Source organism: Balaenoptera acutorostrata, chromosome 15, assembly GCF_949987535.1.
Source record: "Balaenoptera acutorostrata chromosome 15, mBalAcu1.1, whole genome shotgun sequence".
NCBI lineage: Eukaryota > Metazoa > Chordata > Mammalia > Artiodactyla > Balaenopteridae > Balaenoptera > Balaenoptera acutorostrata.
In genome coordinates this window covers 10,769,740-10,786,393 of record NC_080078.1, presented here as the reverse complement: position 1 = coordinate 10,786,393, position 16,654 = coordinate 10,769,740, and the positions used below count along the sequence as shown (strand labels likewise).

Here is a 16,654-nt window from a genome sequence, read left to right as displayed (position 1 = left end):
TTTCCTTATGGTTTCTATGCCTTCTTTTTATTCCTTGAGCAATTTAAAGCATGTAGGACTTGTTCTGTAGTTTCCTTCAGCTTATTGCTCTGTTACTTCAAGTGTTCTTATTCTCATGATCAGAGTTGGCTTTACTAGGTATCAAGTTTGATGCTTTATCTGCATGGTACCAGGGTAGGCAACCAGGAATGCTATTGTATAACGGACTGCTGGGCTATCCAGGAGAATCATGAAGAGGTCCATGCATGAGGGTAACTACCTTAATGTTGATGATCCAGAGAATCCTATTTCTGAAGAGTGTCCTGAGTAAGGAGACCAAATTAATGTGTAAGAGAGTTAAAGACTGGATCTTCTGCCAGCTAACTAGTTCATTGGTGGCAGGAATATATCTGCTAAGGGACAGTCTGAGCTGCTGTAACAAAGAGACCCAAAGACACAATGGCCTCACCAACTTGGAATCATATTTATTTCTCACTTAACAATCCAGAGAAGTCATCCCAGGGCTAGGAGGGCAGCTCTGCCATCCCCAACATACCTTCCCAATCTGGGTCCAAAGTGGCTGCTTCAGCTCCTGCCATTACATCTGCCTCTTAGCCAGTAGGGTGGGAGAAGGAGCAAGGCAAGTTCATGCATATTTTTTTAAGATTATATGATAAAGACTGCTAACTATTCAAGAAAATCTGTGGTCCCTTCTTCGGTTGGTTATGGCCATGTGACCAAAAAAAAAAAATCTCTGATAGAATGTAAGCAGAAGGGAGGATTCAGAAAGAGGACCTTAAGGACCATGTATAGAAATGACCTGCATTAATTCTGCCCCATTCCATTGGTGGGAGCTCTGTCACATGGCCCCACCTACCTGCAAGGTAGTGTTCCCTGTTTCTGTACCCTGCCACTCCCTCTGCCTCTGTCACTCAAATGTCCCCTATGCAAAAGAAAAAGAACCAATGCTTGGGGTGCACATGCCATGAGTCAGTAGCTGGGTTAGGTCATTTGTAGACATTAGCTTCGTTAATTCTGTACAGTAAGAATAATAGTTTCCACTTTGTAAATGAGGCTCAGAGAGCTTGAGAAATTTGTCCAAAGTCACACAGCTAAGCAGGGCTGTGATACAGCCCTTGCAATGTCTTCCACACCAGGATGTCTCCGGGTTCTTCCTACGCCAAGCACCTTTTTCTGGCACCACAGAAGGGGCTGCTTTGACCCTCCACATTGACTCACACACTGTCTGATGGGGACTGGGACCAATGCTGATAACATAAAAGTACTCCTTTGAAAGATATTTGTTCTCCATATGAAGGCAGGAAAGTGATCCAGGAAGGGGTCCTGGGCTTTATGGGTCACTGCCTGCAGGGAACATTCCAGAACCCCTCAGAAGACTATGAACCTGGGCTTGTCATCACAAAGGCCTGGAAGGGAAGGGGACAGAGGCGAGGTGTGTTTACAACAGCAGGATTATGGGGATGGAGATGGTGAGACTAGTCTCACCCACAGGTGCCCAAAACAATCCCTTCCTTGTCTTCCCCAGTCTACACACATGCAGACACACCCCAACCTCTCTTGCCGGGCCCTGGGGCTACCATGGAACATTCCAAGAAGAGCATGCTGAATTTTTGGCTGTATGAATGGAACATCTCCCTGATTTTGAGAGGTGTGTGCCTTATTTTGGCATCACCTAAATGGTCCTCTCTGAAGCCCGGGATGAGAAAGCATGAAATGGGATCATTTATTCGGTCATTTTGTTAGGAGGTAGAATAGCACAGACTCTGGAGACAGACTGAGTTCAAAACTCAGCTGCACAACTTCCCAGATGTGAGACCTTAGGAAAACCAATTAACCTCACTGTGCCTTAGTTTCCTCATCGGTAAAATGCGGATAGTAGTCCCTACAAGTGCCAGGAGACACTTGGAAAATCCTGCATCTCACGCTTAGAGGCTCTTTGGCATGTGATACTTCTATTTTCTTCCTGGGAAGGCACAAACTTAAGGACATGCCCAGTGTCCCCAACCATGGTCCCCAAATCCTTGGACATTTTGCTCCAGAACATCATTTATCCTTGTTACACTGAGGAAAGGAAACGAAAGTATAAAATGCTTTGCATAATTCTTTCATCTTGCTCTTCAGCTTGAAAAATCACACACGCTTGCTACTTTGTTATATTCTTAGTAGAGAATAGATGAAGTCTTCCTCCTAGGGTTCCAAATGAGCAAGGAAAAGCTGTGACTGGGTGTCACCACTGCCAGTCATCTCAGATCAAAAGGCCCTCCTCCAGGAAGGCCAAGTCACGCCCACAGAGCCCACTGACAAAACTCTCTTTGTCTTCATCTCCCTCTACTATTCAGACTTTTGGGGGTAAATTTTTTCCCAGTAAAGGGCTGATAAACCAGACAGAGTATTACCTCTGTTCATAATATTATCTTGAATTAAAAAATAAAATAGACTCTTATAAATCCCTTTGGTCTCATAGCTATGTCTTAGTTCAGAATCTTTCACTCAGTGTGTTATTTAAAAAAAATCAAGACACTAGTTAGGGCCTGACAAAGTGGTGGGGCTTCCCATAACCTTTGGCCAGAATGTCCCAAACCCACCCCCCAAATGTGGTTGTAGGGATGAGTGGTCCAGGTAAAATGCTTGGAAGAGGGCTCAACAGTCAAGTACAAGATTCAGGATAGCAAGTGTGTCATTCAGTAAGTGCTATGTGCCCAGAGTCCCTGCCCTCAGGAGGTCATAGTTCAGATACCCCAAGGGGTTGGGGCCACGGAAAGAGGTCAGAGAACATTCCCCAGGGCCATGCCCCTGACGAGGAGAGGGAACCAAGCAGACAGAAGGATGCCAGGAGAGAGCACCCCAGGCGGACTCAGAGTGACTGTGCACTTGGGGGGAAGCAGGTGTTTCCAAAGAGCTGGAGCAGAGAGCCATGGCGGAAGTGACAAGTGGGGATGGGCCTGAGATGAGGTCCCCAAGCAATAAAGGAGAAACAATGGGAGCTTTTCAAGAAAATGGATGGGTAGGAATATTGGTGAAAGGGAAACTGGGACTGGAAAGAAAGAAGGGAGATACAGGAGCCGCAGAACTGGAGATGTTTTCTTTTAAGCAGCATTGGAAGAAGCCAAGGAACTTTCCTCCAAGCTGAGGTGGGGTGAGGGCAAAGGGAACATCCAGTGGGTCCTACTCTGTCCCGCTGGGCTCAGAATGTAGCAGCAAACTTGATCAACAGCAATAAAGACATCAGTTCTCACAAATAAAAGACGCCTGGGAGTTAGCAGTGCTAGATTTGGTGCAGTGGCTCAACCATATCATCAAAGACACAGGCTCCTTCTGTCTCCCTGCCCTGCCATCCCCAGGATGCTGTTGGCTTTGTGTCCTTGAGCTTGTCACCTCACAGTCACAAAAGAGCTGCTGATGCACCACACAACCGCATTTAAGGCAGAGAGATGAGAAAGGGCAGGAAAGGAGCCTGGCCCCTATAGGATCCTCTTTTACTAGAGGAAGACATCTTTCCCAGAAGCCCCAGCAACTTGCTTCATGTCTTATTGGCCAGAATTAGTCTCATGTCCACTCCTAGACCAATACTATGACTGATCTAGGGAAGTTGAGGTCCATTCTCTGGGTTGGGGGCAGGTTTACCTTCCCTCGGCTCATTGCTGCCTGCCTGAATGTGGAATAAAACTGGGACCTGTTAGCACAAAAGGAGAGGGTAGGAATGGCTGCGGAGTGGGCCACATCCTGGCATGGATTGTTCCTGCCTGGAGCTAGTGCTTCTACTCCCCAGGCAATGAGGGGATTAGAAGAGCCATCTCCAGGGAATCAGGAGGTGTCCCCAAAGAGATCGAAGGGGGCCAGAGTAGGGATGGGACTTGCCAGGGGTTATTCATCAAGAGCCTGGCAGAGAACTCCCAGCCAGCTCAACCTCCCAAGACTACATTTGGTTTGGGGTTTTTTTTAATTTTTAATTGTGGTAAAATACACATAAAGTAAAATTTACCATCTTAACTATTTCTAAGTGTACAATTCAATAGGGTTAAGTACATTCTCAAAATGGTCTCAGTTTTTAAAAGGCCAAGAGGATTTTCTAGCAGATCCCAGCTAGACATGTAAGGAAAATGGTGGATAAAAATCAAAAGCTTCTGCTTGGTGGTAGTTAAGATTGGTGCTAATTATGGTCTTAGGATGGGTGTTAATTATTCAGAAGGAGACAGCATGGTGCAGAGGCCAGAGCACGGCTTGGAGACAGACATCAAAAGGCCTGTGGTCTCTGGTCCCCATCTGGCCAATGCTCAGTTGCTCACAGCAGGGCCGGGGGAGAGAGACACGTTGCGAAAACACTGTCGTCTCTTGCTCTAGAGGTGGGACCAGCCTCTGGGCACAGCCAGACCCCTCCAGACATACTGTCTTGTCCACCAGCTGACAGCAATGCCTGAAACACCACGATTCAAGTTTCATGCATGGTGACACATTACACTGAGGCCAGCCATGCATGCCCTTGTGTGTTCCTAAAGCAAAAACCTTCTCTCCCAGAGAGTTTATCCTGTAGTGGGCTGTTAAGGCATAACTTCTTTTCTTCTCACACCACTTTCTGTATAATGCACCCCCTTCTGAGCTGAGCACACAGTAGGCACACAGGAGAGACCTGTGGTTTTGTAAAGGAAAAAGGACCGGGCTGCGAGAATAGCAGAACACAAACAAAAGGCCTTTGCTATCATCTCTCCCAGCTCAGATAAGCCTAACAAGTCTTATAGCTTCAGAAAAAGAAATCTTTAACCCAATTATGTCAAACCCCACTGGATACATTTGATCCGGGAAAAATATCATCTCTGGCAATCATAAAGAATATTAAGGTATTAGCAGCCGTCATTTTAGAATTGCATTGGAAGGGGAGCTGGAAATAATTGCACATCAGTTGCTCAAAAATCAGCAGAAAAAGAAATTTACATTAGTGTATAAATTATCCTCCCCAGCAATATAAATTAGGATTTTATACCTCTTAATGACAACAGCACGGGCCCTGGCTGTGCTAAGTAGAGATTTCTTGAAGGAAAGAGCGGCTGTGTTCTGAATCCAGCACCTGGGCCTCAGTGCTGAGCTGGGGAGCAGAAGTGATTTGAATCTGATGGTTACCCGACTGGAAGCCGGCCCTGCTGGAAGATTCTCCAGTCAGCAGAGCACCGGGGAGGTGGGCAAACCTGGAAGAGGCTCTGCAGTGAACAAAAGTAATTTGCTCTCTCTCCCCCAACAGCACATGTGGCCCTCCCCAATTATGCCTTGGAAACAGAAGGCTCTGGATTTACTTGGAAAGCTGTTATGTTATCAACACTTTGGTTAAGAACATTTGGTGGCTTGAGCTGCAATTCCTCAGCTTTGTGGCAGGAGAGACAAAGCAATTTAGAAGCATGGACCGTCTTTGCTGGAAGGACCAGCAGAAAACACCTAGAAACCCCTTATTGTCAGGAGGCCAAGGTCCAGGACAGGGAGGGTGAGTGGATGGGGTACAGTGGGAAGAATGGAGGGCTTTTCCTGTGACAGGTGACAGAGCCAGAGCCAAGCTCACTCCACAGGGCAGATGGCCAGAGCATGAAAGGCAGCCTCTGGCTTCAGGGACAGAAGACCCAGGAGCTCAAATAATGGGGCCAGAATTCTATCATCTATCATCTATTACCTTTTCTCTTTCAGGTGTGTACGCCTCTGCGTGTTGCCTTCTTTCTCTCCTGTTATATAGTCTGACTTTTCCCATTCAGCCAAGCAAGATGATTGCCAAACAAAAAGAAAACCAAAACAAACGCACAAGCAGAGCTGTGGTCCCCTCTCTGCCTGAGGGCGAGACTCTGACTGGCTCTTCTTGGGGAAATGCCCAGCCCCTGGGCCAATCACTATGAAGAATGGATGGAATATTATGATTGGCTAGGCTTGGGTCACAGGTTCGCCAGTGCCGTTTGGGTGGGCCTTGGTGGAGGTGGCAATGACGCATCTGTGATCCTACCAAAAACCACAGGGAAAGGGTGAGGAGCAGTTCTCCCAGAGGAAACAGGGGTGCTGGGCCCTCTAGAAAGTGGCTCTTTCAAAGGGCCTAAAGAAATCAGTGATGGAGCCAGAACCTGGCCCTCCATCCTCTCCCTGTGGTCCTGAGCATTTTCTCCCTGGCAGTATGCCCAGTGAGGGACCCTGGTTTGGGGCTGATCTAAGGAAGAGGAAGCCCCAGGATGCTCCACCTCTTGACTATTTAGACACCACAGTCCACGTACTACTCTGCAGGAGAGAGAAAATGGAGCACAGTGGGCCACGAAATACAGTCCCGGACTCAGGCAGACCTGGGCATCTATGATTTTAAACCATGCCCCAAGCACTCTGGATGCCCAGCCAGCATCAAAGGCTCTGGGCTAAGGCACTGGGGTCTCCTGAATGGCCCCATTCAAGTTGCAAACAGGGTGAAGGAACAGAGTGGGATGTCAAAACCACAACACACAAGCACGGGACACAAACATGTCTAGAGACTGGGATTGTGCAGTGTCATTTCCAATGGGGTCAGTATTACTAATGGGTTAAAATGAATCCCTAGAATAGCAGATTCCCAGCCTCTCCCAGGAAGAGGACGCTTGGTGGTGAATCCTGTTTCAGAGGCTCTGAGATGAGGAGGGGGGGGGGGGGGGTCCAGTCAAGGTCATACCAAGGTTATGGGAATAGAACCCACATCTCTAGCCTCCCTCCCCTGTGCCTTTCCAGACACTCATCTACAAAAAGAGTGGAAGCAAAGTAACATCTGACCCTCTGCCCTGCCCTCATTTCCTTCCTGATTTAACCTGTAGTTTCCCTGCCCCTTCCCTGTGGGGCCTGAGGAACCTGGGGGAAGGGGTCCCTGAATCAGGGAATCAGAGCCAATAAAATCTGGGGCCATAACTACATGTTTCTGCTGCATTGGGGTCTTACATCCCCAGCTGGATCAGAAACCCTTTGAGGAACCCAGGGTGATGGTGATATTGTGGGTATTACAGGGAAATGTGCCCCCCTGGGAAGCAAGAAGAAGCAGGGTTGGTGCCTGCTTTGCTGTTTACAGGCTGTGTGTGAGCATTCTAATCACTGAGAATTCTGGAGCCTCAGTCTTCCCCTCTGCAAAATGGGGATACTGGTACCCCCCTCCCAGGGCAGAGGTGAGGCATAAGGAGACTTGTACAAGGATCTAGGCCCTGAGCACATGGGAAGCCTCTTGCTTCCTGCCCTCCTGGAGGCTCAGGCCAACTCTTATCTTCTCTGTATCCCCCACGGGCCGAGAACCAGGCCCTGACTGACTGGTTGGTTAATTAATGTGGAGACCAGGTCTCTACGAGGACATTTTCTGATGGTAAAAGATCCCTGGAGAATGAAATGTTACATGTCACTTGTCAACAAGTCCCAGCACTTCTCAGTGAAAGAAGCATCTGATTCTGGAAAAACTTAATTAAAACTGCTGTTGGCACTCAAGTGATTTACACCATCATTCCCAGCCTGCGCCTGGTGATTCCCTGGGGAGACACCAATTATCTCCTGGGGATGTTGTGAGATTCTCAAAATACTCTTCTAAACAATATGAATCTTTAATTCACTTTAACTATTAAAAAAAAAAGTGAAAAGGAAAGAAAAGCAAATCATGCAATACTTTTTCCAGAAAAATCTCCAAAGTTTGGAGCCAAGTGAAACCTAAAAGAAATGGGAGGTTCTTGCAAAACAGGCACAGGATGATGGGTCAAACTCCAGTGTTCCCTGTTTCAGTGCTGGCTGAAGGCCCACTATGTGCTGATCACTGGGCAAAATCCCAGGCCTACTCTTTTCCCCTCTGACTTGAAAGGAAATGGACTTTGTAAACAGAGGTGGTCAGCCTCTTGGTTTCTCTGCCCCCAGCAGCAAAGCCTGGATTATCAGCTTCTTGCATGAGCCCAGAACTGGCAAATATCCTCAAGGAAATAGCAGCTAGAGATCATTAGCTCACCTCCCTGCCGTCTCCCCACTCCAAAGTCTTAGCCCCTCTGGTCCCTGTTGCTTCCACGGTTTTCTTGCCTTTAAACAGAAGCTTCTGTATTTTTTCTAACTTTTGTCATTGTTCTTAGCAAGACTGTTGACCTGCCCTTACTATTCCATCCTCCCCAGAAGTGCAGGTTCAAAATTATATATTTGTACCCATGAAATACAGGCCTGAGTTTGTAGGGAATAAATTCATTCATGCATTCATTCAACAAACATGTATTATGTGAGAGTTGATGTCTCTGAGCCAATCACTTTGTGGGAAAGAGGATGCCTCCCCATCAGAGAGTGAATGTTGGCCCTGAGTTGTTACAAAAGGCTGAGCATCCACCACTCTGGGCTGCTGTAGAATCGGACGTTCCACCTTCTTTCAGCTGTTAGGGTAGTATTTGGCTCTTTATGACCCTATTTCTTTTCTAATCTGCCTTCAAGGCTCTTTGTGACCTGTCTTCATCTGGAAAAATAAAGTGTTATGTAGGAATGGAAAATATCTGGCATATGTGTCACCTTACCCATTTCTGTACCCATGACAGGCATCACTAATCAATCATGAAAATTTTCTCTCTGAACTAAGATATGGCCTCAGAATCACATTCCTCACAGTGCTCCAGGTAGCCACTACCAATCGATTACAGAAAGCAAGCAAGACTAAATACTTTTGCCAGCCCTGGGTGAAAGAAATAGTCTTATCCCTCTCTATACCTTAAGGTTCTTCCCAGATTCCACACCTGACCTTGACTCCTGGCACCTGGTACTTGAACTTCAGTCCTCAGCTCAGTCTCCATCTGCTCTGACCTCCCACATGATTTACCCTACATCTGCAGACAGCCCACTGGATTTCAAACCTTCAGTTCACTTCAATCACTTGTTTCCCAGTCTTAGCCCATGTTCACCTGCCCTGGTGACAGTCTGCTTCTTGTAATCCTGGCCAAGCTCAGTGCCAGCTTCTCACCCTTTATCCAGAGCCCCTCCACCATCTTCCTAACAGCCTGGGTACCACTCGACTCAATGCACTGCCTTGAAGATTATGTTATAAGCCGGGGCTTCAGACTGGCTGCGTTTGAACCACGGATCAGGAGGCCTGACTTCTAGGCCCAGCTTTGCCTGTAGCCAGGGGACCTCAGATGAGCACTGTCCCTTTCCAAGCCTGTTTATCTTCATGGGGAAATTGAAAGGTTTGAACTACAGTCAGGATAACATGCTGCCCCCTCCTATTTCCAAGTCCATGGCAGACATTGCTAATCAGTCTTGAGACTCTTTCCTACTGAGTTCAGAGCCACTAACCCAGAGCTCCAGGAAACCACTCCAAACAGCTGGAGTAGGTCCACAGGAGAAAATTTATTTGCCATCCCTGTGCTATTAATACCCTAATCGTTTGTCCTGCAGCAGCCCTTTGAAACTTTCTCCAGCCTCTCTAAACTCTCAGTTCTAGCCATTCCATGTGTGGGAGGCCGAATAATGGTCCTACAAAGATGCCCCATCCTAATCCCCAGAGCCTATGAAAATGTCACCTTACATGGCAAACGGGACTTTGCAGGTGTGATTAAGTTAAGGATCTTGCAATGGGGGATTAACCTGGATAATCCAGTGGGTCCAGTGTAATCACAGTGTCGTTATAAGAGGGAGGCAAGAAGAACAGAGTCAGAGAGAGAGAAGATGTAAGGACAGAACAAAGATCAGAAAGGAGAGAGAATGTTTCATGGCTGTGAAGATGGAAGAAGCAGCCACAAGCCAAGGAATGGAGGTGGCCTCTAGACGCTAGAAAAGGCAAGAAAATTTCAGGGAAGCCTCCAAAAGGAATGCAGCCCTGCCCACAGCTTGACTTTAGACTTCTGACCTCCAGAATGGCAAGAGAACAAATCTGTGTTATTTTAAGCCACTAAGTTTGTGGCACTTTGTTACAGCAGCCACAGGAAACTAATCCAGCATCCCTACTGCCAGCTCTCCATCTCTGGATCTCTGGGCTGTGACCCTGCCTTCCCTCCACCAGGCCCCAGTGCATCTGTCTGGAGAGCACGTGTTCTCTCGCCTTGTTCCATAGTTATCCAGGTTTGTGCTTTGCCATGACTACTAGCAGACTGTAAACCCCACAGGGGAAGAGCTGTGTCTTACACCCTCGTGCATCCGCGGTGCCCGGCAGTGGAAGAAACCCACAGAGACTGGCTTTGAACATATCTGGGTTTGAGTCCTGGCTCTGCCCCTTACTAACTGTGTCACTTTGGAGATTCTGCCTCCTCATCTGTAAAATGGGTGAAGGAACAGTATCCACTGGGATGCCACGAGGGTTTAGTGAATGATACTCAGCAGTAGTCCCAAGGATCAATAACACAAGGAAAGCTGAAAACTTCCTGGCCTCCTGATCTGAATCATGATGATCAGAGGCCCAGGGTGCAGCCCAGCACTGCCTCAAAGCCTCACTACTCCATCTGGCTGCTCTTTTGATCCTTAATCCTCATGACCACCCTGTAAGGTAGACACTGGTAATTCCATTTGAAGGTGTAAAAACTGAGGAAATTATTCATGACCTTGAGTATGTAGCGTTGAAACTGTACAAGGAAGTGGTTACAACCCCAGATACTAAAGCCACACCATTTGAGCTCAAATCCCAGCTGCATATTAGTCATAGAACCTTGGGCAAATTAATAAACTCTCTGAGCCTCGGTTTCCCCTTCTGTAAAATAGGAATAACAAGAGTGTCTACCTCATAGGGCTGTAGTGAGAATTTGGTGACCAATGACCAATGACCTCTTCCTTCTCCACTCCTACATAGGTTCTCAATTTTCTCAAAGTCTTAAAAAACTAAAAATAGAATTACCATACAACCCAGCAATCCCATTACTGGGCATATACCCAGAGAAAACCATAATTCAAAAAGACACATTCACCCCAATGTTCATTGCAGCACTATTTACAAAAGCCAGGTCATGGAAGCAACCTAAATGCCCATCGACAGACGAATGGATAAAGAAGATGTGGTACATACATACAATGGACTATTACTCAGCCATAAAAAGGAACGAAATTGGGTCATTTGTAGAGACGTGGATGGACCTAGAGACTGTCATACAGAGAGAAGTAAGTCAGAAGGAGAAAAACAAATATTGTGTAATAATGTATATATGTGGAATCTAGAAAAATGGTACAGATGAACCGGTTTGCAAGGCAGAAATAGAGACACAGATGTAGAGAACAAACGTATGGACACCAAGGGGGGAAAGTGGGGGGTGGGGTAGTGGTGGGATGAATTGGGAGATTGGGATTGACATGTATACACTGATGTGTATAAAATAGATAACTAATAAGAACTTGCTGTATAAAAAAAAATTAAATTTAACTTAAAAAGAATTTTTTTCCCAGAGTCAACAGATTCCTACAGGCCTCCTCCGGCCCTAAATCCTGGGGTTCTGTGCACATCCTCATCTCTCTAATGCCCGGCCACATTCTAACGGTGATGGACATGGGGTTAGCTGAGGTCCACAGACTCATCAAAGTCCACTCTGGACTCAGCTGCCAGGAAGACAAGAGGCCTGTGCCTCCTCTTCCTCCCCACCCTCCTTGGCCCCAGCTGCTGTCCTCATCTGTTGGGCCCTATTCCCTCCATCGTTCAAGATGTCATCTTGGAGTCAGCTTCCAGGTCCAGAAAGCCAACAGAACCCTCCCTGGTGTGCAGCAGCGTCCCTTTGCTGAGGTTTCACATACCAGCTGAGGCCGCAGCTCTCAGAACTGACCTCGGGGAGCCCCAGCCACCACTGCTCCTTGCCTGGCTCCCCTGGAGCCTGGAATCATTGGAGGCCAGAGCAAACCTCTTCCACAGTTGCCTCCTGTGACCCCGGGTGTGATGCACAGGAATGGAGACTCAGGGACACATGCAGCAGTGGCCCTTCACTGCAGGACCCAGAGGTCCCAAGTGTGAAACTGTGCAGCAGGGATCTGCAGTGAACTGATAAGGTCTTACCTCCCCTCCTGAGCTTTGATCTCTGAGAAAGCAGGTGCCCTTCTGCTCCTCCATGTCACCACAGACACGGGGCCTGCTGTGCACAAGAAGCCCAGTAAATCCTAGTGGGATGACTGGCTGGGTGGATAGATAGAGGATGGATGGGTGGATGGATGGATGGATGAGTTTGTGAGTGAGTGAGCAAATAAATGAGGGAATGGATGAAACATCTGCTTCCAGGCAAGTGTCCTTGAGCATGATTGGGTTTCCTGCCCTCTTTCCACCTAAACTCCTAGGGAATTAAACATCTCATCCCCAGATAAAAGGTGTTTGAGGCTTCAAGGGACTGGTGAGTAAGACACTGGGGCTTGGAGAGGGGGGACGCAAACCACATCGTGAGACCCACGCTGCCCCAGAAGATGGTAAAAGACCTGGGTCTGACCCTGCCCAGCTGTTAACTCAGATTGTTAACCAGAGACCTCGTGGCTATCCCCCAGATCCTTAGAGAAAAAGGCCCGAGTCCCCAGAAACGGGGGCCTCAAAGCCATGACTCACTCAGAACCCTAGGCAGGCCCCAGAGAAGGGCTTCCTCATCCACCAAAACAACTTGAAGAGCCAGGAACACTCTGTCCCACCACTTGAAGAGACAGTCTAGGGCATCTCCAGTCCTGTCGTATCCACGGCTCAGCCAGCTCTGTGGGATTAAGGATGTGAATCCAGGAAAACTCATGTAAAGTGTCCTTTTAAAGGACTCCAATCACCCTTGAAAGGAAAAGATAAGAAGCAGGAATATACAGAGATGAAGAATGGAGGCTCTGGACTCAGAATGGTTTGGCCCAGCTCCACCACTCACTGGCTGTATGACTTTGGAAAACTCACTAAACTATAAATCAGTTTCCCCAACTACAACATGACTGTAATTCTCATCTCACGAGGCCATTTTGGGAATTAAACGGCATAGGGTCTGGAAAGCCCCACATGGAAGCACCTGCATGTAGCCAGTCTCCAGCGGTGGCCGCGGTGACCATGGTGGTGGCGATGATGACAGTGTGGTTTCTGGCAGGGACAACAAGCCTGAACCCAAACCACCAGAATGAAAGGAAGAATGTGATCTGTAACCGTGGCCTAATAAAAAATATCTTTGATCTTTGTTCGCGGCTCCTCGCACAAACCTTCAAAAACTCTTGGAATTTCTTGCATGATTAAGAGTGTCTTTTATTATTTATAACAAGTCCCCTTTGACCCATGGCTGAGTCCCTTAGACAGCTTCAGGATTGGGGGTTGAGCTCTAGAAAAACCGATTTGATTAGAGGGTTGGAACTTTCAGCCCCACTCCCTGACCTTTGGGGAGGCAAGAGGGGCTGAAGATTAAGTTCAGTCCTGTGGTCAGTGATTTAATCAATCGTGCCTAGAGGATGGAAACTCTGACAAAAACTCTGAAACAATGAAACTGAGCGAGCTTTCAGAATGGTGAGTAGATCCCCATGCTGGGGAGGTGGCACCGTGGGAGAGGGCACCAAGGCTCTGGGCCCCTCCCACCCCCGGCCCTATGCATCTCTTCCACGTGGCTGTTCCTGAGCTGTATTCTTTCTAATAAAACTATCGTCATAAGTATAGGGCTTTCCTGAGTTCTGAGAGTTGTTCCAGCAAATTCTCAAACCTGAGAGGGGCATGGGAACCCAAGAACTGTAGCCAGCCAGGCAGAAGGATGAGTGGCTTGGGGATACCTGAAGACTTGCAGGTGGTGTCTGAAGTAGGGGGCAGTCTTTCAGGCTGAGCCCTTACCCTGAGGGGTGTGTGCTAATTCCAGGTAGTCAGGGTCAGAATTGAACTAACTTGCAGGACACCCAGTTAGTTTCAGAAAGCTGGTGTCAGAGCAGAGTGACATGAATTGGGAGCAGACAAGGAGCTTGGGGGATGGGGGACAGGTCCAGAGGAGGAACAAGGAGAGGAGAGCTCGTAGTTCAAGGTGTTCAAAGCCTCCTCCCCCTTCCTCTTCCCCCTGCTTCTCTCCTCCAGCCTCCCCTTGCCCCACCTTCCCTAAGTCCCAGGAGACAGAAAGATGGATGTGAAAAGAAGATGCAGCCAAAGCCAGGGCTGATGTGAGAGGAAGAACATCAGGCCCCGTTTGCCCATCCCAAGCTGAAGACAAGTCCCCTGCCTCATTTTTCTGCACCATTCACAGTGGTCCTTTGTTCAATCTGCAGACTCGTGACTCCATGGAAAGAGGGCGTGGGGCCCCAGACAGATGAGGAGAGCCAGGCCAGGGAAGACAGATGCCCGAGGAATGGCAGGCATCCTCCCAGGACGTGACAGAGCTCGGAAGGAAGATCTATTCCAAGGAAGATCTGTTCCATGACAAATTCCCCCACAGAGTAAATCTCGCTTTAAGTGTTAACAGCAGAATCCATAAGAAAAAAGTTTCCTGTGAACAGAACATATTCCTGAGGGGCCACTTTGCTTCCTGCTGTGTAGTAACGACCCTCCAAGGAAGGTTGTCTTCCCATCAGTTGCTTTTTTCCAGAGAGCGGAAGGCCCGAGTTTGACAGAACAGGACAAACATCTTTCAGCCAGGCAGGCAACAGGGAAAAGGGGCGGGGGAGTGGGGGGGAGCCAGTGGCCAAAACGGTGCAGTGAAAAGTGAGTCTGGGAGACCTGGGTGTAAAACACCAATCTGTCCTTTACCAGTGATGTGATCTTAAGCAAGTCAACCCTTCCCTCTGCCTTGGTCACCTGTTGGAGATAAAATGAAACGATGCATAGTAAGATTCCTGGCCCAGAGGAGATGTTCAGTCACGTGTGTTGACCCCATACAGCATCCAGCTCGGTGCTGTCCCAACCACCCCCCACATCAGGAACATCAGGAAACACTCTGAAAATGCAGATGCCTGGGCCCCAGGATCGCAGATTCTGAGATGGGGCCCAAGTATCTGTATTTCTAAAGGGCTCTGCAGGGAAAGCCCTGAGCCAGCTGATGAGTTGGTCCACATCAAAAGGACGCTGCTGAAAGATGACCAGAAATGGTTAGCTGGAGGTATGGCGGCGGGGGCAGGAAGGGAGGTCTCTTCATATTGTTATTTATCTTTTGGTTTTCTAGAATAATCACATCTTCCTTTCACACCTGCCTTAGCCAAGCTGGCTAGTGTATCTGTCTCCATCCTCAAAATGCTTTCTGCTGTATTCGCTCACTTATGCAAAGTCCTAGGCTGGTTCCCAAACTCAAGCACACATCAGCATCACCTGGGAAGGGGGAGGGGAGGCTTGTTAAAACACAGATTGCAGGGCCTCCCCGCCAGAGTGTCTGATGCGGCAGGACTGGCATTTCTGACAGGTTCCCGGGTGGTGCTGGTTCTGCTGGTCCAGAGATGGCACTGCTCCACTTCCGCAGAGGAACAGCATCCTGCTTTGAGCTGAGCCCTGCTCAGAAAGCCATTCCCCCAGAATATCCTTCCCGTGCAACCACCCCAAAGGCCCCTCTTTCTCCCATTCAAAATCTGTTTGGGTTGAAATCCAAATATTTGAAAAGGGTGTCGTACCCCCAATCCATCCTCTGCTCTTTTCTGACTGGCTCTTCTTCTGGGGGTGCTGCCACCATAGACAGCCTCTCTTAGACTCCTGTATCAGCCAGCTTTGGGTGAACAGGAGGCACAGATGGTAAACCCAGTAACTAGAGCAGAGGGAGGCTGGGGTGTAGGTCTCCTGCTCCCGCCCTGCTTCACGGCCATGTCTCTGGCATCACAACCACTGTCTCATCATAACCCAGGAACCCCAATCCCACCCCTGCCCCTGCAGTCCTAGGGGTGGTAAGAGCTTTAAAATATCACCCGTCTCTGATGCTTCCCCACCCTTTGTGGGTTCCCTTGACTCTGCCCACTGTTCTGGAAGTGGCCCTTTTGTTGAAGTTCCTTATTGTGAACCATTTGCTGAGACCTAATGGGTACAAATGAATTACCAGTCAATCATTCACATCTCCCTATGAATTTGTTCCCTGATTCTCAAACTTAGCTGCACCGTAGAAACACCTGAGAGTTTTAAAAACAAAACTAATGTCTGGGTCCCACCCTTAGAGATTCTGATTTAGTTGGTCTGGAGTACAGCCTGGATATTAGGATTTTTAAAAGCTCCCTAAGTGCTTCTCATTCCTGATAATATGGAGTAGACACACTTCTGCCTGTCCCTCCCATTAAGTACAGCTACGTAGTACAAAAAGAGAAAACTACAGGCCAATATTCCTCAGCAATATAGACGCAAAAATTCTTAACAAAATATTAGCAAATAGAATTCAGCAATATATAAAAAGAGTTATATATTGTGACCAAGTCAGGTTTTTCCAGGGATAAGAGGCTGGTTCAATATTTAAAAATCAATGTAATTCACTGTATTAATAGGCTAAAGAAGAAAAATCATATGATGATATAAATAAGTACAGAAAGTCATTTGACAAAATCCAACACCCATTTGTGATAAAGACCCTCAGCAAACTAGGAATGCAGGGGAACTTCCTCAACTTGACAAAGAACATCTACGAAAAACCTACAGCTAGCATCTCACTTAATGGTAAAAGACTGAATGTTCCCTTCTAAAACCGAGAACAAAGAGAGGACAGTTACTCTCACCACTCTTATTCAACAAAGGGCTAGAAGAGCTAGCCAGTACAACAAGGCAAGAGAAGAAAATAAACAACATACTGATCAAGAAGGAAGAAATGCAACTGTCCCTATCTGGAGATGACAA

The 16,654-nt window shown here is 47.7% G+C and overlaps 1 long non-coding RNA gene across 1 annotated transcript in view; it reads right to left on the bottom strand.

Moving 5' to 3' along the window:
- The window catches only part of LOC130704945 (uncharacterized), a 276,914-nt gene extending 264,327 nt beyond the window's left edge, over positions 1-12,587 (bottom strand). The window contains exon 1 of the long non-coding RNA XR_009005503.1: positions 12,476-12,587. This is a non-coding gene — a long non-coding RNA (uncharacterized LOC130704945). The remainder of the gene's footprint in view (positions 1-12,475) is intronic.
- Between the last annotated feature and the right edge of the window lie 4,067 nt (positions 12,588-16,654).